The 25,137-nt window shown below is 37.0% G+C and overlaps 1 pseudogene; it reads left to right on the plus strand.

The window, feature by feature from the left end:
• The first annotated feature begins 22,365 nt into the window (after positions 1-22,365).
• Positions 22,366-22,921, plus strand: LOC106973779 (ATP synthase subunit f, mitochondrial-like; annotated as a pseudogene).
• Positions 22,922-25,137: the final 2,216 nt, after the last annotated feature.

Below are 25,137 nucleotides of genomic sequence, written 5' to 3' on the forward strand. Positions count from 1 at the left end.
CCCCATTTGTCATGATCTTCTGGCTTTAGGGGTTGGCATGTGAGCATCTGCATGATAGAGTCATGTGTCCTTTTTTCCACCTCAGAACTGAGTCTTGTGAAACCAGCTTGCTGGAACTCTGCACTAGAGTTCCATTTACTATTAAGGGCTCTAATGAGGAGGGACAGGCAATTATTATTATTTATTTCACTAATTAGCCAGATAATCACTCATTTTGAAACTGTTCAGGGTTGGGAATCTGTTCGTTTTGTGCCCTTTGTGTAACGTGGATTCATTTTATTTTTACTCTTTCCTTGAGAAAAACGGCTGCTTTGTTAAATGAGGGGCAAAGGTAGGGGGTAAGAAGGGGGGGTTAAAAAAAGAGGGAGATCATTTCTGAGCTGGGAAGATAATGCAACAAGGAGCCAGAGTCCATAAAAACATCACCTTTCAGTCTCTGAAGACATAATGCTTGATGATAACCATAAAACATGTTAGTGCAAAATAAATTGCTGTTCTATTCAGATCCTTAAACGTACTACTGTGGATGTCACTGGAGATATGCAACTCTTTTTTCTGGTCCCGAGGTGTATTTTATCATAATTTGTGGGGTGGGTGACAGCCTTGTACACATGATTGCCTTTTCCTGCTCAGTTAGCTTGTCAAGGTCAGAGTCCTTTGGCCTTTTATGAATATAGGACTATTAAGAAATGAGCAGGATAACTGAACAGCATGGAGACGAAACTTTATTTTTCTCTAGTAATCAGTACATTACATTTGTATGATGTTTGCTTATAATAAGCTATCATTCTGCTCTCAGGTATTTTTAGGTGTGGGCGGAGGGGAGGATGTTTTGAGGCTCTGCATCTTATTTTTATTGTGAGATGGAAAGAACTTCTAGGAGGTTGAGATTCATCTTCAATGTCACAAAATACAGTGTTAAAGAGCACTTCCATTTTCAGATAGATTTTTTTTTTCTTAAGGTAGATGATTACAGTGGGAAGTTGGTGCTTTTCTAGGTTGGTGCTCTATAGGGTGGAGATGCTGGATGACCCTTCGTAGACCAAGTGTCCTTGGTTACACCAGCCTGGTAGATCTGGCTGAGAGTCTGCTTTGTTTTTGTTTTTGCTTCTGTTTCTTTATGACTTCCATTTTGAGAATTCAAACCAGTTGTGAGGGTAACAGAAATTGTAGCCAGGGATCTCATTCCAAGGAACGTGAAACGGTGGTCATTTCTCATAGAAATGGAAACCCTTGGTAAGTACTAGGGTGGGAGAAGTGACTCTAGCAAAAGATAGAGGAGGCTTCACCTCCCTAAAGGATGGCTTTGCTAGCACCCATAACTTACCAATACACTCTTGGCCTTTGCATACTCCTCAGTAGGTTAAAGAATTCAATATAGGGAACTTCTAGCCTGAATGACTCTTTCCCCGTAGTGGGCTCCTTTGTTGTCAGTACACTGGAAATTGTACAGAATTCTTCATAAAAAGCAGTCATAATGTCATAAACAAGACCTTGTGCAGGAAGTTTAAGGAATTATTGTTCCCAGGTCTTCAACTGCTCCTACTAAATCTTCACAAACTCTGTTGGATAGAAGGTTTTTTGGCCTGGTATTGTGGAAGTATCAGGGTCAATTCTGGTAAAAGGAGCCACAGAAAAAGTGTCTTACCTCTCTTCTACCCACCACAACAATGATAAAATATTTACTGAAAAGACTAAAAAGAGCTTTAAGAAGCCCTTTATAGCATTGAGTATATAGATTCTAGCATGTTAATTTACTGGAATTGATCTTTATATGGAAGAAAGTAAAGTAAGTGAAAAAAATGTTTACACTACTTAAGAGTGAGATGCAATTACTGAATCCAAGAACCACTTTAATATGGTGCTGGCATTTTGAAAATGAATTTGATTATTTTAAATAATTCTGTTCTATTCTTGAAAGCACTTTCAAGAGCTCTAGGGGAAGAAAATATGAAGGTACTGAAAAACTAGTCAAACTGCCTTTTTAAAGGTTTTAAATAAACTGGACTTCTGAAGGTCATCTTACCAAGTTACATACACTGCATGATGACTAAGAAATAGAGATAATGGACAAATGCCAGAGTTCAAGTTGTATATTAGCCACCAAAAGGAACAGAATTTTGTATCAATCACTTAATATGGCAAAGGATAGAAATTAAAAGCTAAGAAAGAAAAATGGCTAACATAGAAAGCAAAGATGGGGTTGGGTGAGGTAAGCTGGGAGCTTTCCTCCCATTTTAAGGTCCTACATCTAGTACAACATGCAGGTGGCTATGGGAGCATTACCTTGTAATGTTGTTGCAGTTGGGTAAAGGCAGTGGCAGCAGCTGGGAGAGTGTTTACTTCCCTTAAGAATGGGCTTCTAGGGGCGCCTGGGTGGCTTAGTCACTTGAGCATCTATTTTCAGCTCAGGTCATGATCTCGCGGTTTATGAGTTCGACCTCCACGTTGGGCTCTGTGTTGACAGTTCAAAGCCTGGAGCCTGCTTCAAATTCTGTGTCTCCCTCTCTGCCCCTCTCCAGCTCATGCTTGCTCGCTCACACGCTCTCTGTCCCCAAAATAAATAAAAACACTTAAAAAGTTAAAAAATAAGAATAGGCTTCTAACATGGCACTTTCTCAGACCTTGGGAAACCTACAGGTGGCTGTCAATGTAAACTTGGTAAGCAGCGGTTGCAGTTGGGCTGTCGATGAGAGCCGGAGGTCTATGTGAGGCCAGTGTTTCCAGATAAACTGGCTTATGAAAATCAAAATGTGTTTTCCTGTTCCGATCAGTAATGGTCTTCCTGTGACATGTCAAGCACTCAGCTTGCATCAGGGATTTGTACTTGGTATTTTGTCCTCTTAGAAGGTTCTTCCCCTAGATATCCTTGTGGCTTGCTCCCTAACTTCATTTAAGGTTTCTGCTCAACTGTCTTTCATCAGGTCTGGCTTCTTTCTTCAGTCACCCAGTAACAGCTTCCTGTCACTCTCTAATCCCACTTCCCTTATTTTTCTTCTATCACACTTATCATCTGACACCAGATGTTGAAACTTATTGTTTCCCCCAGTGGAAGGTAAGTTTATTGAGGGTAGGGTCTGTGTGATATGGAACCTCCCCAACAAGCTGAGAGTTGTTCATTGCTGTATGCTCAGTGCCTCAAACAATGCCTGCCATATCATAGGAACTCAGTGAGTTTTTGTTGAATGAATGAGTGAACAGTAACAATAATAGCTTTCTTACGCATTTTCCACCCTCCACACCAAGTTCCCCACACACTTTCGTGCAGGCCATGACACTGTACCCTAAGCTAGTTCACCATTATTTGGCACCCCATTTTACAGACAAGAAAACACTTCCAGTGGCCCTACATGCAAGAGTCTTCTCTAAGGAATATAGTGCTGCCCCAAAGCTATTAGCACTCTGCACCTTGATTCTCATAAAGAGTTGGCTATGACACACATTAACTTAAAAGGAAAATGAAACTGAGAAAATATCAACATTACAGAAAATATAGTAGGAAAGCGGAATATGACTTAGAAGGATTTTAATTTTGACAGGCTTTCTGGAAGGAAACTATTGCTAGGGTTATTTTTTATATTTTTATAAAATGAGTGGGTTGGGGATACAGGATGCCCAGTTAAATTTGACTTTCAGATAAGCAATAAATGATTTTTTTTGCGTGAGCATGTTCTGTATATCATATGGGACATATGCTAAAAAATTAGACATTGTTTTTCTGAAATTCAAATTTAATTGGGCATTCTATACTATATCTGGCAACTCCACCTTTGCTATACTTTTGGTTTCCATTTCTAACAAGATACATCAGGAAAATAATAATAAAAATAATAATAAAACTACAAAGTAAAAATATAATAGTAATAAAACCATTACAGTTACTGCTTCTGTTCCCCAGGAACTGTGTGCACTTTGCATACATCATCTCCAGTCCTCACAAAAACTGCCTAATAGATATTATTTCCCATTGTACAGATAAGGAAACTGAAACTCAGAGAGGATAAGTAATCTGCCTAAAGTTACACAGCCAGAAAGCCCATATTCCTTTCATAATACTCATCATCATCTGGTGTAAATATATTTTAATTTTTTTGTTTGTCTCCTCCACCAGAAAATAAGTTCTATGAGGATGGGGTCTATGCCCCCAAAGAATGTCCTGGTGTCCGGGTCTATTTACTAGTTTTTCCATTTCCTGCAACCCTGCCTGTTCTTAGAGGCACTAGGTTAGAGCCATTCCTAGCTGAACCACAGAAGGACCTGCCAGGGATCTGAACTCTCATCTTTGCCTCTTTAGTTCCCACATCCCAAAAAGTGACTAAGTGACCTGGGCCAAGTCTGGTCAATTTCCTGTGGGATCATTGAGACACAGGACTTCCTTGTTAATACTTTTTTTTTTTTTTGCTTCACTTGAAAATAACTAAGGATAAAGGAAAAAACAACAGTGTGTGCTGTTTCTGTTTCAGAGTCACATGCATTTTATTCTAAATGACAATATTTAACAACAAAATTGCTTCATTTCAACCTCACTGCATTCCTTCAAGTGGGAGTACTATAATTTAAAAATAATAAATGCAACAGAGTGAATATATTGCTTTCATTAATCCCCAATACTGCTTATTTTCAGCACTTTTAAATTATTTGGGTGTGCTCAATAGATTTAGTTGAAGTGGAAAAAAATCATTCAAATTTCAGACCATTTGCAATTATCAATTTATCTGCTGTTTTCCAGCCAAGTAACTGAACTTCAGAGTCGCATTTAGTTTGAATGATTTCCTCCCCACCCCCTGCCTAGTATGAAACAGTGAATTAGTCAAGTAAAAATGTCTGTGGAATTGAAGATGCTATAAACAAGGGCATCATATACTCTGAATTATCAGCCGGCACAGGTGATGTTGATTGCATGTCATGGTGTCCCAAGGACATCCAGAGTGACAGTGGAAACTTTCTGTCTCTGTGCCCAAAATGAAGTGAAGAATTAAGGCAATAATCTGAACATTTCACTTCTAACCTGCCCTTTTCTTGATTCTCAAATATTTAAAGCGAAATATGAAATTTCTAAGGACTGTAAGTATCAGAACTTAAGCACTTAATAGATAAAATACAGGATGCACCATTAAATTTGAATTTCAGATAAACAATGAATGCTTTTTTAGTGTAAGTATGTCCCAAATATTGTGTCCTGTATTTTTATCTGCTGCATCTGGCAACCCTTTTGAGGATCAAACTCCTGTATCTTACTAATTTGCCTGGTGTTGTTTTTGTAAAATTTTGGCATGGCATGACTAATGGTAGTGGTTGGAATTTATTGAGTGATTACTATGTGCCAAGCATTATCCTACATGCCTTACATTTATTATAATCATCCAGTCCTCGCAACAATTCTGTCATTTAGGTGTGTCATTATCCCATTTTACAAATACAAGAAAATGAGGCTTGGGTGAAGATACTTGCCTAAGATCCCCTTAAGTGTGTAGTGGTGAAGTGTGGTAGCTGGAGTCAGTACAAAGACCTCTGTGATTTCGCTACACCATTATGCTTTCTAATTAAATGAAAACAAATGACCAGTTGCAGATAACATCATGTGTCTCTCTAGCTTTTCTTTAAGGATACAAATACAGTCCTAAATTCATGTGGACATATTCAAGGTTGAGTCTTGCAGTGTATATATTAAGGCATACATGCAGAACTCATCTTACTGGCAAATGGACTGGCCCATCCCCTTATTATGAAAAGGAACCTTACATGGCAAAATATAAATTGAAGGTATGAAACGCAATGGCAGTAATTGGCCAGAACTTCAGATGAGTGAAAGCAGCCTCCAACAATTAGTTGTCTTGAACTCAGTAGAATTCCTGTTATTTCACCTAATTTTAAACTCATTATAGGTTGCCCTGAGGTATTTAAATTCAATTTGGGGGTTTTTGAATTGTGGATTTGCTTAAATGTTGACTTCATCTCCTAATTGGTTAATGAGCAAGCGCATTTGCGAATGGGCCAGGTTCCACACTGAGGGCCTCGTCATAGCATTTCTTCTTAAATATCCATCGCATATGATTATTGAAAAGATGATGAAAAAACATTTTGAAAAAATTCAAAAGAAAACAGCACCCACGACAGAGCACAATCATTTTCACTTTTGCATATTCCTTTCCTGTTACTGATTTCTGAAGTGGCCAGAACTGATAGAGATTCCACGGTGCTTGTTAGAAATGAATTCATGGTTTCTGTCAAGAAGAAACTGCCTACATAGAAAAGGCAGATGAGGAAAGAAAATCCATCTTGCAATTCAAAGCCATTCTATTGTTGTTGTTGTTGTTTTTAATTCCATAAACAGGACATGCAATAAGTGTTAAGCACTTTCTTCCTTTCTCCCCATAATTAGTGCCTTTATTTTAGAGGGACTGGAGGTAAGAATTGATTTCTGGATTCTGAGATTAAGAGGTCCAAGTACCAGCCGTAGAATTAACTGAAAGAGACTGACACTCAGGTGGGACTCCTCTGTCCTTCCAGGGCTCATTGATTGAGCACCCACCAGGTACGCGGCACTAGGTTAAATACTAGAAATGAACACACATAAACACTGAACTAGAATTTGCCATGTGGTGACAGAAGTCTGAATTATTGTGGACCGATAGCAGCGTTGTGCTGATGGACTAACATGACTGATGTGACAAGATCATAGGATCATGATTCTTCTGAGAGAGGCTGCCTCCACCTAGGAGTGTTAACACGTGCCGGGAAGGACCATGGATCCCTGGGTCACTGCATTTGCCCTCTACAACTTCCCAGTACTCCCTGACATGAGAAGACTGGTAAAAACATCTGAAGGAAGCAATGATTTGCCAGAAAAGTAAAGGAATTCAACGGCAACCCCAATTGAACAGCCTTGTTATGTAATGCACATTGCTCCACTGTGGGATGGATGCAGGGGCCACGAGGAGCTAGCTACACTGGCAAAAAGTGAAATGATTTACATTTGGAAGCCACAGCTGGCATGAAAATAAACATTGAATCAGTTCCTTCCTCTAAGTCCATGTTCCATTAAAATAACTACGGTAGGTGACATTTTTCACATTTTAATTGGTGTTTTGCTGATTTTATCAGAATTTCTGCTGATCAAAGCAAATTAGCTATTTATTTATTTTGCAATGAAGCTAACTGTTCACTGCAAGTTTAATGTACTGTAATGAATTTTAAATATCCTCCTAGTCAGATTACAAAGTGTTTGAATCAAGATGTCCTTGTTACACTTAAATTATTAATTACTCAAATGGACAAAAGACAACTTTCAGATATAATGTCACATCTTAAATGGATCTGCATTGGATAAAAATGTTGGGCCTACATTAAAAGATGTCAGAAGAATAAAAACGTTTCCCCCCCAAGTCTGCTTAACCCACTCATACCTGCTTGGTTTTCAGACATATGATAAATACTTTCATTATTAGTTTATTTTCAGTAGCTTACAGAACAATAAGTTTTTATGTTATTTACACTCCAGTGACTTTGGTTTAATTGGCTTCCTTTATGTTATTTATATAAATATAAATCATGCTGGGTTTTAAAGTATTAATGATGCATTTTATGTTATAATGCTGTTTTCATCCATACTAGTGCTCCATAAATTCATACCATCCATGGATAACAGCTAAAGATCCTTAAAATCCTTACAAAGTCTACTTCAAAAGTTGAAGCAAATGGACTTAAACCACAACAGAATTCAGGTTTGGGAGAGAAAGGTCCACTAAATTACACTTCATTTGCATTTAAGTCAGCGAATTAATTTTTTCAAATATTTCTGGAGGGTAATTCTCAGGTCTGTATGCTTGGGAAGCTACATAGATTTGTTTGTTAAGGCACCAAAACAAAGCAAAGCAAAAAATCCATTTAAATAAAACTGAGTTTTATGTATTGCTTCTACCAGTTGAAGGAGCTCAGGTGAGCCTACTCCAAAAGTCCTCAGAGATGACATCTGTCAAGTAAAGAGGTTGGTTGAAAGGTCTTTTAGCTCTATTTAAATGTTTGCAATTGTAGGTTTTTCAACCTCATTTGGTGGTTTTTCACTCATTTGGTGATATTTGAGCATTTTCCCTCAAATTGGAAGATGATGTTATGAGTAAATGGAATTCTCTTTATATAGCTTACATTTTTTAATGAACTTTAAGATTTTATAGACATTTAGCTTTTCCAAGTGATTCTACACCTCTTGCAGTGATGAAAGGCATATGAAAAAAAAAAAAGAAAAAACAATAAAAGATGCTTTTGAATAGACCAGTGATGATGTCATTTCAATTGTTGGTTAAAAATGATGTGCCCTACAGCATAGGAAACAACCAACAAAACTAAAAGGCAACCAACGGAATGGGAAAAGATGTTTGCAAATGACATATCGGACAAAGGGTTAGTATCCAAAATCTATGAAGAGCTCATCAAACTCCACACCCGAAAAACAAATAATCCAGTGAAGAAATGGGCAGAAAACATGAATAGACACTTCTCTAAAGAAGACATCCAGATGGCCAACAGGCACATGAAAAGATGCTCAACGTCGCTCCTCATCAGGGAAATACAAATCAAAACCACGCTCAGATATCACCTCACGCCAGTCAGAGTGGCCAAAATGAACAAATCAGGAGACTATAGATGCTGGCGAGGATGTGGAGAAACGGGAACCCTCTTGCACTGTTGGTGGGAATGCAAACTGGTGCAGCCACTCTGGAAAACAGTGTGGAGGTTCCTCAAAAAACTAAAAATAGACCTACCCTATGACCCAGCAATAGCACTGCTAGGAATTTACCCAAGGGATACAGGAGTACTGATGCATAGGGGCACTTGTACCCCAATGTTTATAGCAGCACTCTCAATAATAGCCAAATTATGGAAAGAGCCTAAATGTCCATCAACTGATGAATGGATAAAAAAATTGTGGTTTATATACACAATGGAGTACTACGTGGCAATGAGAAAGAATGAATTATGGCCCTTTGTAGCAAAATGGATGGAACTATGCTAAGTGGATGCTAAGTGAAATAAGCCATACAGAGAAAGACAGATACCATATGGTTTCACTCTTATGTGGATCCTAAGAAACTTAACAGAAACCCATGGGGGAGGGGAAGGAAAAAAAAAAAAAGAGGTTAGATTGGAAGAGAGCCAAAGCATAAGAGACTCTTAAAAACTGAGAACAAACTGAGGGTTGATGGGGGGTGGGAGGGAGGGGAGGGTGGGTGATGGGTATTGAGGAGGGCACCTTTTGGGATGAGCACTGGGTGTTGTATGGAAACCAATTTGACAATAAACTTCATATATTGAAAAAAAAAATGATGTGCCCTAGAGTTAAGGGTGGGGAACAAATAAACCAGTGTGGCAATTTAAACAAAACAACAATAACTGTGTAAGGTGTTTAGAGTAGTAATTTGACTTTGGTCTTAGGGAAAGTTAGGTGCCGTTCTGGAGCATAGATGTGAGCTTTGTGGTGACAAAGATTGTAGAGAATAATGAAATGCTTCTTGAGCACTTGTTTTTAAAAAGTCACTCAAATATCACTGAAAGACAGGTTTTCTTATTGAGAGGCATGTGAGATGAGCTGGTTCATTTGTCCCTGTCCTTATCTTAGTGTGTTCAGTTTTCGAAGTGACCAAAGAGTTCCAGGGCAAGATGATTTTGTCCTACACGGTGGGTCTATTGAAAGGAGTCTTGGAATCAGAGAGATCTCTCTAGTTGGAAAGCTTTGGTAAGGTTACTTAGACTCTCAGCTTTGTTTTTATTATTTATAAAATAGGGCGAGTCACTATACTTGCTTCATGGGGTTGTTTGGAGGGATGAATGAAAGTATGTGGAGCCTTAGCACAGTACCTTGTTCCTAATAGTTTCTCAATAAATCGTTATTTTTGTAATGTGTCTCTCTATATGAAGTTTGGAAGGATGTCAACAAGTAGGTCATGTTGCTAACTATGGCGTATTTCCAACTCAGATGGAAACCACTGGGGGAATAACATTTATTTGGTGAGAATGATGTTACTAAAGAAGAAAGAGATGTCTGGTATCTAAAGAAGTATTACAGAAGACACTAGAAAAATACCTAGACTGTGACAGCTGTTCTCAGTATGAATTCAGTGCTAAAAAGTGGGCAGGATGATCAGTTGGTGGAAAGGCACGGAAAGAGACAGTTTATTAGATTTACACTGCACCTGATGAGGGGAAAATCACAATAAAGTTGGTGAGTATGATATGGGTTGCTACCTTGCCTTAAATAGCTTTTTCAGTTTACAAAGGACTTACACATTTTCTCAACTTGTCTTCACACCAACCCAGTGATGCAAATGGTTCAGATATAATTTTCCCATTCACAGATGAAGTCATTGTGTCTTAGGAGGAGTTTGACAAAGGCAGAACTTGAGCCAGATCTTCCTTGTTTAACTTCATGAAAATAGCTGATGTTATTAAATCAATCCATTTAATTCTTATAACCATCCTGTGAATAGGTATACTACTATTAACCTCATTTTACAGGTGAAGAAACTGAGGCACAGAAAGGTGAAGTAATTTGTGCAGTGCATGTAGTTAGTACTGGGTGACCTAGAGTTTGAAGTCAGAAAGTCTGGCTCCAGAATTCACATTCTTTCACACTATACTACCTCTGATGAACCAAAATTGAGAATAATCTATGATTCTCAAACTTTAGCAAATAGCAAATTACCTGGAAGATGTGTTAAAACACAAAATGCTGGTACTCACCCTCAGAGTTTCTGATTCATCAGGACTGGAATGAAGCTTGAGAATTTGCATTTCTAACAAGTTCCCAGATGATTCTGGTGCTGATGGTGTGAGAACCACACTTTGAGAACCATTGGTCTAGACTAGAGACACAGAATCTTGATGGTGCATACACACTGTACGCCTCAGAATCCTTTGGCCGATGAAAGAGTATTGATAAATATTTGACTTGTGGGGAGGGGACTCTCTGTACCTGGGGCTCCAACATAGGGTCATTCTTCATGGCTTCTCCAGCATCTACACCATCCCAAAGTAAAGTCACTTGTGCAAGGAAAATCACACAGATCCACTTCCAATTACTATATATGTGCAGTCAGTTAAAGTATTATGGGAAGTCTGGAAATTGATAAGAAAAGAGTAAATGGAAAGGAAAGTAGTAACGTCATCCCTTTGCCTTCATAACAGGAGTTGGGAACAGTTAAAGGAACATTAGATGCATTATGATGTCCAGAACTATGACTGGAATTGTTAGCAATATTATTATTTTAATGCCAAGGTAGAAGTTTGGTTATATCTGCTTAAAAATGCCTAATGCCAGTAAACTTGTTTACTCATTTACTGATGTATTACAGTGAAAATAACACAGTAATAAAGAATATGATAAAGACTTTGTGCTATTCTACTCTGCTATTTAATATTTAATGTAGTTATCCTTGTTTTATGCATTTATTAAACTTCATATAAAAACACACTAACGGCTATGATTGATTAATTTGTTCATTTGAAAAAAGAAGTTAAATAAAAAAGTGTTGTGCTGTGACTCTTCATAGAAATCTGGTGCTTTGCTACCCTCCCACCTAGAGTCCAGGCAATCTCTGCCCACAGGTACCATCAGAATTACTTGCCACAGGGAGCCTTTTATCCAGTCACTTGTCTTTGTCAGGTTCCACAACGCTCTGTGGAGGACATCTGTTCTATGCCAGCTTGGCTGAGTATTCAAGGCACGGAAATTAACAGAAGAAATAAATACTTGGTAGGGAATAAAACTTTGAACACAGGGCCATCTGTTGCTTATCGGGATCTCAGGAGGAAACACATTTATGGAGAATTTTCTGGAGGAGAGGACATTCATCCCCTCATCCAACAGGGTACTCTCCATTGCTGGGGTCGGCCAGACCACCAGAGAGTTTTATTTTGACCATTTCCCCACCTTATCAGGTTGCTTACACTGAATTGGCATTTATTTCAACTATTTACCGTTGGTTTTCATCACGCAGTATTAAAAAGAAAAGGTTGTAAGATCTTGTGCTGATGTATTTCTTTGAGGTTGTTGAAATACATTGCTCATTATATTTCACATGTAAACTTTAAATCTTTTTTCTTATGAGCTATTTCAAACCTACAAAAAAAAAAAAGACCCAAAGTATCACGAAAAGTTTACTTTTTGCCTTATCTGTCTCATTTTTGGAAAAGAAATAGAATGTTATAAATATAGTTTAACACTCTCCCCACCCAACCTTAGAAGTAACCACTATCCTAGAGTTTGTACGTGTTTTTCCTTTCCCCATTTTGTATGCTGTTAGTACATGTTCAGGTCCCTACAAACAATATATAGTAGTGTTTTAAAGATTTTCAGTTTCCATAAGTGACATATAACACATCTCCATTTGCACACAGTGGGCTTTTTACGAAGACATATGTGAGAAACTTTTATTATGCTAAGCTTCTGTTTTTTCTCATGGACACTATGGAATTTATGAATGGTGTATCCCTCTGTGCAGTGGTGGTTGGGAAATCTCAACTCGTAATTTGTTGTCCACTTTTATTTTTTCTGTTTACTTCATTTGAATACTTCCTTACATTATGTTTCCTCTGACTACATGTTTTTGTTTAATTTATTGAAGGTTTTTGCATTTATATTCTTGTAACAAGATCTTTTATTCCTTCTATTTTGAGCTCCACCCCTTCCTCTTCTATTTAGCACTTCCTCCAGTTACATTTAGCTGCCAACAGGCACCATTTGCCACTACCATGCCCCCCCCATCCCCAGCCCTGAACCCATGACCAGTGGCTGGATTTACTTACTATATGCTAAATATGACATTGTATTTAGCAAAATAGATTTCATTAGTCTAAAATCCAGATGTGTTACCTGTCAGTAGTCAAGGAAACAGGTACAAACATGCAATGAATTTCCCATGTCAAAATACTTCCTGCCCGGAAGTGGATCCCTGTAGTTTAATCCTGAGTCCAAAAGTAGTAGGAAGAGATTTAGGATTATAGACTGATGAGCACACATTGCAATATGTTCATAATTTGGAGCCAAAATACACTGCAAAGGAGCAGATGCCGGAGGAAGGTATTAACAATTTAAGAATGAACCATTTCCAGTTAGTACAAGAATGTTAATTCCACTGCCAAAGAGAAGCATAGAAATGACATGTGTTATGACTCTTAGAAACATGTTTTGTATAGTAGAATATTAAAATGTCAGAGTTTAGAGTTTTATCCTTTGAGCCTTTGCTCAATTTCCCTCCACCTTGTAATTAAGCACAACTCTGGGACTTTTCCTAAAGGCAGTCATTCTTAAGTTTGTTTGTTTGTTTGTTTGTTTGTTTTTGAGAGAGCTAGAGCTGGGGAGGGGCAGGGAGAGAGGGAGAAAGAGAGGATCCCAAACAGGCTCTGCACTGTCAGCCTGGAGCCCAATGCAGGGCTTGAACTCACAGACCATGAGATCATGACCTGAGCCAAAACCAAGAGTCTGACCCTTAACCGACTGAGCCACCCAGGTGCCCCCTAAAGGGCAGTCATTCTAAATGCACCTGAATTCATCTTAGGGTTATAATGGCCACCTCGAATGGTTGTGTTAACCTCAAATATAACCAGGTGATCCCACAACTTTAGATGGCAAACAAGAGTAGTTATTTAGTAATTTTAGCATAAGAGAACATTTGCAAACAAGTATTTGCTCAAATAGGGGTAAATGTTTCTATAAGACATACATAGAAATGAGTGCCTACAATGTGTTATTTAAAATAAATAATATAAATTTTAATATTGATATTCATCCAGGTGTTCAATTAAAGTTAGCTTTTTTTATGCTTACCATGTTATGGCTCTAGTATCTGCACAAATTATCGTTCTGATAATGATATAGCTTTAGTAATACAATAGTTGTAGTGGTGTCATATATAACCTTATTCATCCTTTCATATGTGCATACACTTATTTACAAGAAGTTTACTGAGCTTTATTGTATTGTGGACACTGTTGGGTGCCAGAAATAGATGATGAAGATCTGTACCATGCTTTCAAGAAACTAACAAGTTCATGTGGATGATACAGTTATAAACAAACTGTAGTAAACTGTGATAACTGATATAGTTGTTAAATATAAAAAGTGTTAGGGAAGAATTGATAAAGAACTAAATCCTGAATGAAAACAACAAAGAAAGTAAGAAAAAAGGTTACATTTGAGTAAGAGTAGCTTAAGGAAACATTTCCTGACTCCCTAGGGCAGATTTGATCTTCCTTCACCTCTCTCCCCAGAATAATATATACTTATCTTGATTATGTATTTATTATCATATTTTATTATAATTAGTGATTCCCATATCCTTCTACTCTCCTAATATAGAACTCCTTGAAGAATGTTTTATTCAACTTTGCATCCTTAGTATCTAGTACAGGGTAGAAGCTCAATAAAATGTACACGAGTCAGAAATCTCAAGAGAAACTTAAAAATATTTTGCACTAATAGAAAATGAAAAACATCAAAATTTGTGCAGCGTCGTGAAGAGCAGTGATGAGAGAAAATTTTATAGTATTAAATGCATGTATTAGAAGAAAGATCTGAAATTAATCATCTCAACTTTCACCTTTGAAAACTAGAAAAAGAAGAGCAAATTAAATCCAAAGTAAGAAGAAAATAAATAATAAGAATTAGAAGGAATCAGTGAAATTGAAAACAGGAAATTAATAGAATTAATGAACCAAAAAGCTGGCTCTGTGAGACAACTAGTAAAAATAAGCCTCTAGCTAAGCTGGCTAAAAAAAAAAAAAAGATGATGCAAATTACTAATATCAGAAATAGATGGGACATTGCTACAGATCCTATGGACATTAAAATGATAATAAAGGAATCCTGTGAACAACTCTGTGTTCACAAATTTCATAACCTAGATGAAATGAACAAATTCTTTGAAAGGCACAATTTGCCAAAGGTCATACAAGAAGAAATAGACAATCTGAAGAGGTCCATCTACAATGTCTTTTAGAAGATAGAAGCAGAGGGAATCCTTCCTAACTTGTTCTACGAGGACAGCATTACCCTAACATCAACACCATAGAAAAACATTACAGTAAAAGAAAACTGCAGGCAAATATTTTTTATAAACTTGGATGCAAAAATTCTCAAAAAGTGTTAACAAATCCAAAACTGTATGAAAATAACTTCACTCCATGATCAAGTGAAATTTATTCCAGGTAGGCAGTGGTGGTTCAGTATTTGAAAATTGATTAATCAGGGCACCTGGGTGGCTCAGTTGGTTGAGCATCTGATGTTTGGTTTCAGCTCGGGTCATGATCTCATAGTTCGTGTATTTGAGCCCTGCATCAACCTCTGTACTGACAGAATGGAGCCTGCTTGGGATTCCCTCTCTTCCTCTCTCTCTGCCCCTCCCCTACTTGCTTCCTATCTCTGTCTCAAAATAAATTTTTAAAAATTTGTAGAAAAATTATTATGAAAATCAATGTAGTCCATCACATCAGCAAGTTAAAAAAGAAAAATCACATGATCATATCAATAAATGCAGAAAAAGCATTTGACACTGCCCAACACTCATTCATGGTAAAAGCTCAGCCAACTAGAAATACAGGGGAACTTTCTCAACTTAATAAAAAAGACTATCTACAAAACAACTGCAGCTGACATAATACTTAATGGTGAGAAACTCAAAACTTTCCCTCTAAGATCAGATACAAGATACAGATACCTCCCCTCACCATTCATTTTCAACATCACACTGGAAGTTCTAGCTAATATAGTAAGGCAGGGCAAGGATATAAAAGGTATACAGATTAAAAAGGAAGAAGTAGACTCGTCTTTGTTCTCAGATGACCTGGTTGTCTATGGAGAAAAACCAAAAGAATTGACAGAAAAACTGGAATAAGCAATTACAGCAAGTTAGCAAGTTAGACGGTTAATATAAAAAAGTCAATAATTTTATTATATCCTAGCAATGAACACATGGGATTTGAAATTGAAAACACAATACCATTTACATTACCACCCCCAAAATGAAATACCTAAGTATAAATCTAACAAAATATGTACAAGATCTATATGAGGAAAACTATAAAATCCTGATGAATGAAATGAAAAAGACAAAGTAAATGGAGACATATTCCATCGTCATAGATAGGAAGATTCGATATTGTCAAGTTGTCAGTTTTTCCCAACTCAATCAATAGGTTTAACGCAATCCCAATCAAAATACCAGCAAGTTATGTTGTAGATACTGACAGTCTGATTCTAAAGTTTACGTAGAGAGGCAAAAGGCCCAGAACAGCCAACACAACATTAAAGGAGAACAGTAAAGTTGGAAGACTGATACTCTTGACTTCAAGACTTACTATAAATCTACAGTAACCAAGACAAGATGGTACTGATGAAAGAACAAATAGATTAATGGAACAAAACAGAGTCCAGAAATAGACCCCTGTAAACATAGCTGATCTTTGACAAAGGAGCAAAGGCAATAAAATGGAGCAAAGATAGTTTCTTCAATAAATGGTGCTAGATCAGCTGTATGTCCACATGCAAAAAAACAAAAATGAATCTAGACACAGACCTTATGCACTTTACAAAAATTGACTCAAACTGGATTGTAGATCTAGATGATGCTAGGTCTAGATCTATCTTAGAAGATAATATAGGAAAAAACCTAGATGACTTTGGGTATGGTAGTGACTTTTTATATGTTATACTGAAAGCACCACCCATGCAAAAAAAAATTGATAAGCCAAACTTCATTAAAATTAAAAATTTCTGCTCTGTGAATCAAAGTGTCAAGAGAATTAAAACAGAGGCCTCAAACTGGAAGAATACATTTGCAAAAGACATATTTGATAAAGGACTGTTACCTGGAATAACAACAGTAAGCAAGTAACTTGATTAAAAACCAGGCCACGGACCTTAACAGACACCTCACCAAAGAGGATATACAGATGGCAAATAAGTATATGAAAAGATACTCCATATCATATGTCATCAGAGAAATAATAGAATAATGTAACTAAATATGTTAATGTTATTAGAAACTCAGATTTTTGATATAAGAGAAAAGAAATAAAACATCAAAGAAGTTACATATCTGTTTTTCCCAGTTTGAGATATAATTGAGAAATAATTGACAGATAACAATGTATTAGTTTAAGGTATACAAAATGATTATATATATATTTATCACAATAAGATTAATTAGCATCCATCACCTCACATAGTTACAATTTTTTTCTTATGTTGAGAACTTTTAAGATCTCTCTTAGCATCTTTCAAATATACAATACAGTATTTTTAACTATAGTCACAATGCTGTGTATTACATCTACAGAACTTATTTATCTTATAAGTGGAAATTTTTACCTTATGACCACTCTTACCCCTTTTCCACCCCACACTTCTGGCAACCACCATGTTGTTCTCTGTACATATGAGTTCAGGTTTTTTAGATTTCACATACAAGACAGCACTTGTTTTCTCTGACTTATTTAATTTAGTAAAAGACCCTCAAAGTCCATCCTATTGTTTAAAAATAGCATTATATTCTTCTTCTTTATGGTTGAATAATATTCCACTGTATATACATACCACATTTCCTTTATCCATTCATCTGTCAATGGACATTTAAGTTGCTTCCATGTCTTAGCCATTGTAAATAATGCTGTAGTGAAGAAAGGGATGCATATATCTCTTTGAGACATTGATTTCCTTTCCTTTGGATATATATGCAGAAGCAGAATTGTTAGGTCATTTGGTAGTTCTGTTTTAACTTGTTTGGTAGTTCTTTTTTTTAAGTGTTTTTCATTTGTGGCTGCACCGATATACATTCCCATCAGTAGTGCAGAAGTCTTCCCTTTTTTCCACGTCCTCGCCAACACTTGTTAATTTCTTGTCTTTTTGATGATAGCCATACATAAAATCTTGTATCATTACATTTGAAATATCAGTATAGACTCATTATTTTGTTTTCTTTTTTAAAAATCAAATTTTCCTAGCTTTGTTTAGTGAAAAAGTATGAAAAAGCTATGAAGCTCAATCACAACATCTTGTTCTCAAATTGTGGCTTTTAAATACCATAAGGAATCAGGACTCCTTGGAGGAATGATTGATTCCAGGTGTGGGATAAGAAATTTATAACATGTCTCTCGAGCATCTTGTGCCTGAATACAAGGGTGTTATCAAAGACTAATGGGTCATGTCAAAGGGAACAGGAACAAACATGAAGAAGCTTCCTTGGCTAAGGACGGGAAGATTTTGACATCAAAAATAGTGCTCTCTATTGAATGGAAAACATTGATTACATAGATTCCATAATGATACCCAACCACAAAAAAAAAAAAAAAAAAGGAGAAAACCAACAAAAACAACTCAGTAGGCATTACTGAAAGTTATTAGGACAATAGCTTCTTACTCTATAAGGTGTCAATCATAAGGAAAGATTAAACATTTATCTTGTCTTTTATGTATGAACAGTGTATTAGGGTAATCAAATAGTCTTAGGGGATGAGTAAAGGGTTTTTGTTATAGAAAAACTCCACATGATGAAAGTATAAGAAATAATAGAATTAGAAACTCACCATTTTTAACCTCTAATGAGTAATAGATTTGGGCAATAATCATCAATGGATAAAACCATTGGGTGAAATTTTGTTGGAAACTTCACAGTGAAGGAAGCAGATGATCATGTCCCAACCCCACTGATCAGTCTTAGCATCAGGCTGTGCATGCCTCTTGATATGATATAATTATGAAGTACAGGTTATGACTATAAAGTATTCTTGCCAAAGAATTTAACCTGAATCTAATCAAACATTTAAAGTTAATTTCCAAATGGAGGGAACATGGGGGATGAATTGAACAATCAGTTGACACTACAGGGAAGTAGACAAATCCCAAATGTTGAATCTTCTGTAGGACAAATGCACTTGGTTTCTTCACAAGTCAGTTACCTGAAAAAAATAATAATAAAGGGGAAGCCAGAGAGACAATTCTACACTGAGACTTTAGATAACTAAATATAATGTGTGGACCTTGTTTGGATCCCATAAAACCAAAAGCAAAAACTTTTTTTTAATATTTATTTTATTTTTTGAGAGCAAGAAAGAGACAGAGTATGAGCTGAGGAGGGGCAGAGAGAGGGAGACACAGAATCTGATACAGGCTGCAGGCTCTGAGTTGTTAGCACAGAGCTGATGTGGGGCTCAAACCCATAAATTGTGAGATCATGACCTAGGCTGAAGTTGGATGCTTAACCAACTGAGCCACCCAGGTGCTCCCAAAAACGTATTTTAAAACTAGAGAAATCTGAACATGCTTGAGTCTTCGGTAATATCATGAAAATTTTACATTTACTCACGTGTATAAAATGGTAATATGGCTATGTAAGAGAATGCCGTATTTTCTGGAGATGCGTACTCAAGTATGTAGAGCTAAAATGACATGAGGTCTGGGATTTGTTTCAAAATAATTTACCAAGAGCAAGGGAGAGAGAGAGAGAATGGAGGAAGGAGGAAGGAAAGGAGGAGGAGGAGCAATAATCACAACAGAGATGATGAAAACAGAGTGAGTAAAAAGGGAGAATTAATCATAGCTATAATAAAATAAAATTACTCTAAACTAAAGAAAGACTCAAGTGCTCACATCTTCAGGAATCAACCTATCATGTAGATTCAAAAAGGTGTACTTTTTTCAAGTAATTAACAAACTTGAGTATGAATATATGTATTATTTTTTTAGCCAACAAATAGAATCTCTGTTCTTTTCAAATAACTCCTAAACTTTTACTATATTTTGCTATAATTGGCAGTTGGTCTCAAAGAATATATTGACTTTAGTGGTAGTGTTCTGGAAGTTTGATTTTTAAATTTATCTTAAATTGTATTTTGATACATTCTTTCTCTCTCTCTCTCTCTCTCTCTCTCTCTCTCTCCCTCTCCCTCCCTCCCTCCCTCCCTCTTTGTCTCCGTGGGAGCTCCAATTCAACAACATGCTTATTCTGCTGGCACTGGGCAAAGTGTGGTGATAGTAGAGTTAAAACAAATCCACTCATCAAAATTGGGGGTGTCTTAACTGTGTCTTCTTTCTCCTCCTGAAATATACTTGGCTGTTTCTTACGATTCCTGTTCTAGAATAACTTTACATCCAGTTTGTCAAGGTGTATAAACTATCCACTGCCATTTGTTTGGGAAACATTGATTTTTGTAAAGATAATTATTGAGATAATTGATAGGCTTAATACATTGTATTTTCTCATTTAAGAATAAGGTATATATCTCTACTATTCTGGTCTTTTATAACTGTCAGTACATTTTATAGATTTTTTTTTCATATTGTCCTTGCGTACTTCTATTACTGTGAATGGGCTTTTTAAAAATTAGGTTTTGATTAGTTATTAGTAATATATGAAAAAGCTCTTGATTTTCATATATTGGTCTTGTATATGACCATCTGGGAAATTTGTTATAATTCTTTATTTTTATCCATTTATATTTGTTATAGTTGTTTAAAAACTCATCAGAATGAATTTAAATCTTTGTCAATAGGGGAATGATTAAATTAATCAGGATAAATCTAGTTTATGGAACGTTATGCAACTCTTTAGAAATTACATGTATAGAAAAATGTATATGTATAGAAAAATGTATATGTGTAGAAATTGTATGTGTTTAATATATGGTGAGAGAAAAAGAGAACCATCTCCAAGATAAAGTGAAAGAAGGAAGTAAGCAAAAAAATTGCATAATAATAATATAGTATAGTCCAAGTATGTAAAACTACTACATGTGGATATATGCATGTACAGTATAAATTTGAATAAGGTCTGGAAAAATGCATTCTAATGTTAATAGTAATTACCTTTGGGTAGAGGAGTAAAACAGGTTTTTCACTTCACTATAATATTTTTTATTAGTTGAATTTTTTTCTAAAGCATGAATTTATACAATGCTTTTGTAATTAAAAATTAAAAGAAAAATGTAAAAGTAAGATGCTGGGAAATAGACAAGTTGATAAAGATTGACATGGAGGAAGCTCCAGGGAGAGTAGATATAAGTCCATAGAAAACTCTCATGGGTCATTAATTTCTACAATATCTTTAAAGTCAGTTCCATTTGGCTTTGGAAAATCTGTGGCTCTACACAACCTGTCAAGAAGTATTACCAGCATCTACTGGAGCAGAAAATGAAGATAAAATGTAACACAACTGTCCAATGAAATCAGTGGAGACATCCCTCCCTGATGTTTATCTACCTCATGTGATTTCTCCCATGCAAGGGCCATGGACTAGTGAAAGACCTAAATACATTAGCTGGCTAAATGAATTGGATAATTTTCCTTCTAGCCTTTTCTCATTGCCAGCTGGAAACCAGATGAGACCAGCCTTTATTTCCTAGGTCTTCCTAGTGTCTAGAGTTTCTCTATGGGAAACTGTTCCAACCTGAATTTAGAAATGGGAGTCTTCTTGGTCTACCTCTACCAGGTAGGTTGAAGCATCCTTGTTTACCTTGAAGTGAGGCTCATTTTTGGCTTGCATTTGAGATTTTACAAAAGACCCTTGCTTACTTCATATCACTGTAAATACTTATGCCGTGCTCCTAGCAGTGCGTTAGAGTTAGATCTTAAGTTGTAACATAAGCGAATTTTGGCAGCTGTATGACCTGGACTTTTATTTTTATAACACATTAAGTGGAGATCACTGGTAGAAGTCGATCACCTAACATGGTGTCTAGCGGTGTTTTCAAACTTTAATGTAGGAATCACCTTGGGATGCTGATTCAGTAGGCCTGGGGTAGACCCTTGAACCTGCATTTCTAAGAATCTCCCAAGTTATGTGGATGTTACTTTTCCAGGAACCAAACTTAAAGTAGTAAGAGAGTACAGCACGTACTTGTTATTCAATAAATATTTGTTGAATGAGTCCTCTTCTGTCCTCACACCTAGAAATGTGAAATTTCCTATAGAGACACACCCTCTCTTTTTTTTTCTTTTTAATGTTTATTTATTTATTTGGAGAGAGAGAGAGGCAGAGTGCAACCCAGGAGGAGAAGAGAGAGGTGTAGAGAGAGAGTCCCAAGCTGCCTCACAAACTGAGATCATGATTTGAGCCAAAATCAAGAGTTGGATGCTTAACTGACTGAGCCACCCAGGCGCCCCAAGACACACTCTGTACTCTGTTAGATGGTGAGGAATGTTTACTTTCTTGAAAGCTAACTCTATCAAGCTGTTGTGATTTACATACTTTAGTCTGGTGTAATTAACAGTCTGCCCAGCATGCCCCATTGGGGCTGTAGGTCAACATAATAGGCAAGGCTAAGAAGGAAACTTAACGCCCTTTCTGTAAGATCACGTTACCCCAGAGCCACAGCCACTCTCCTCTGTGGTAGTGAGTTGCTCGCGCAATAAATTGGTTCACAAACTGTTTAACAAACCAAAAAATAAAAATCAAGACGCATGAGAACTCCAACACAGAGAGGTACCTTAAACTGAACAAAAATTAAAAGTTAACCTGACTCATCGCAGCCACTCAGGACTCCAAGATGCCATCAGTCATACCAGTGAAGGAGAAGCAGCTCATGGTTGTCAAACTAGGAGAGCTGCCAAGCTGGATACTGAGGTGGGATATCACTCCTAAATGCATTGCTGGAGTGTTTCAAAAAGGTTACTACCTGTGTTAAAACAGTTGCGTCAGTGTGAAAAAAGAGAGCGTCATGGGGATTTCTATGGTGCTGGCAGTTCACATACTTTTCAACTACTGCCTTTCTTACAAGGAGCTGAAACGTGAGCGGCTGTGCAGGTACCACTGAAGAGGGCCCAGTGTGAAGGACACACTTTGCATTCCTCACCATGACCTTTGCCTGACACCCTTGAATCCTTTTATATTGTCATTGAGAATTAACACCCAATAAAAGATGACTGGTACATAGAAAAAAAAAATTAACCAGACGAGTGTCTTGAGACATGTACTGCATGGTTTTTCTCCCTTTCACCAGAGAACGTGTTTGCCTGTTGAGCTACAGCAAAAATACCTCATAAATTAAAATCTGAAGCTTGGTCCTTCAGGGGTATTTTCCTTAGAATAGGATCAAAAGCCAAGTTGGAAAATGGTTGAAATATGTATATTGAAAATTCTTTTGGAATGAACTAGGCATGTTTTGGATAGATGGCAATGTTAGTTTTATTGTGTGGAACCACATTTAGTATTTTAGGAATTGTTTTGTTCAAGATCACTGGATTGTGTAGACAGAATAATTCTGTTGTCTTATGATCAATTTAACACTTACTCTTGATTGAACAGTTATTCTCGCTTATTGGCTACTCAGCTGGGGACTCCAGGGGTACAATGTTAGCAGAATTCACTTGGGGATTCTAGCATGTGCACATTAGCTGAATACATTGGGCTGTGATTTGTAGCGAGAGCCTGGTTTTACAGGGAGCATTTTCCACCCACCCACAGCTTCATGGTGATGTTGAAATCTGTCTAGTCGGTGGAGGATCAGTAGCTTAAGGAGCTAATGAATATTCATTTCTTTTCCCTGGGTACAAAGTAAAATAACCAGTAATTAGTATAATATTTAATACTTCTATTCAAAATAAATAAATCTTTTGTAAAAAAAAACCCTAATTATTATAATGTAGCAAATTCCGCATATGTAACTGGAATTGGATGTGGTGTTTTGAAAATGCTTCTAAGCCCTCATTTACATGTTTTGAGATTAGTTAATTATTCCCCTTGTATGCATAAAGCAGAACTGTAAATTTTTACCTGCATTTATTATTCATTTTACTATCTCCCACTTTGGCTGATTCTAATATTTAAATTTTACATTTTCTTGATACTGAAGATATTTGTATTTTGAAGTAATGTTTTGCATTTGGATTTGTTCTCATTCTTCCTTTTTCTTATTACATAGATACAAGATGCAGATGGCTTACAAAAATTCCCAAGTGGTGTTTTGTATCTGATCCTAGGTTTATGTGGCAAGGTTTAGCTGTTCCAATTTTTTAAAATATACATCTTTGAGCATGTAATATATGATAGACACTATGTAGGGTGCTTTCACAATTGTCATCATTGTTTTTTATTCGCCAACAGTCGTGTGGGATTTGTTTTTCTACCACTGTTCTGTAGATAAGGAAACCAAGCTCAAAGGGTTTAGTTAACTCCCTTCATGTGAAGTGTAGAATTCTAACTTACCCATCTATCTGAGTCCAAATCCAGTTTATACCACAACTATGAGATTCTGATGTTTGTTCTTCCCATATGCTAAGAGGAGAAATGTTTGGAGGAGGTGATGATATGCTTGTGTGCAAATAAAATTTGCCCAGTGTCATCATGGGCTTGGGAACCTGTGAGTGCTAACGTCTGACTGGGCATAAGGACAGTCCAGGATTAGTAGCCTTGTGGGCAAATACTTTTTCAGCCTGTGACAAATAAGGAAACTTCTCATCTGCAGCCTGGGGGTTTCTCAGTGATGCTGCTAGTGCCTGCCAGAGAGAATTTACTTTCTTGCCCAGATGTGAATGGATTGGTCTCTGTCAGATGCAGTCCCAATCCATAAGGACCTAGGTAATTCATTGTGCTGCCCTTCCTCCATTCTATGGAGAAATGCAAACGCGGACTTGCAGGGAGTTTATATGACTCCCTGGGGGTGGGGACAAATGGAAGCCCTTTTTTTGATTCTTTTGCGAGATTCCCAGGACAACTAGAATAAAATTCAGAACTTGTGGCCCCATGTGGCCAGACTGCTGCCTGCCTCTCCCAGCTCCTGGTGTGTTTCCCTTCCCCTCTGAGCTCAGCACACACCAGGCACACTAGTCTCCTTCTTTCCATTCCCCTAATTTGCAAGTTTGTTCCTGCCTCCAAACCTTTGCATTTATTGTTCTTTCTGCTTGGAGTGCTCTTCCCTGCTGTTTCCACATGGCTGATTCTTTCTCATCTTCAGGCCTTAATTCAGATACCCCCTTCACACAGAGGCTTCCTTGACACCCCCCCCCCCCATCTAAAGGAGCCTTTCCCCATGTCCCTCCACCCACCCCAGCCTCTCAGGAACTCATTATCATGTGAGTCTGTTCATCATGACCTGAGCCGAAGTCAGATGCCCAACCAACTGAGCTACCCAGGCGCCCCTGTTTATTTTCTC

The sequence above is a fragment of the Acinonyx jubatus genome, chromosome B3, assembly GCF_027475565.1.
Source record: "Acinonyx jubatus isolate Ajub_Pintada_27869175 chromosome B3, VMU_Ajub_asm_v1.0, whole genome shotgun sequence".
In the NCBI taxonomy this organism is placed as follows: Eukaryota; Metazoa; Chordata; class Mammalia; order Carnivora; family Felidae; genus Acinonyx; species Acinonyx jubatus.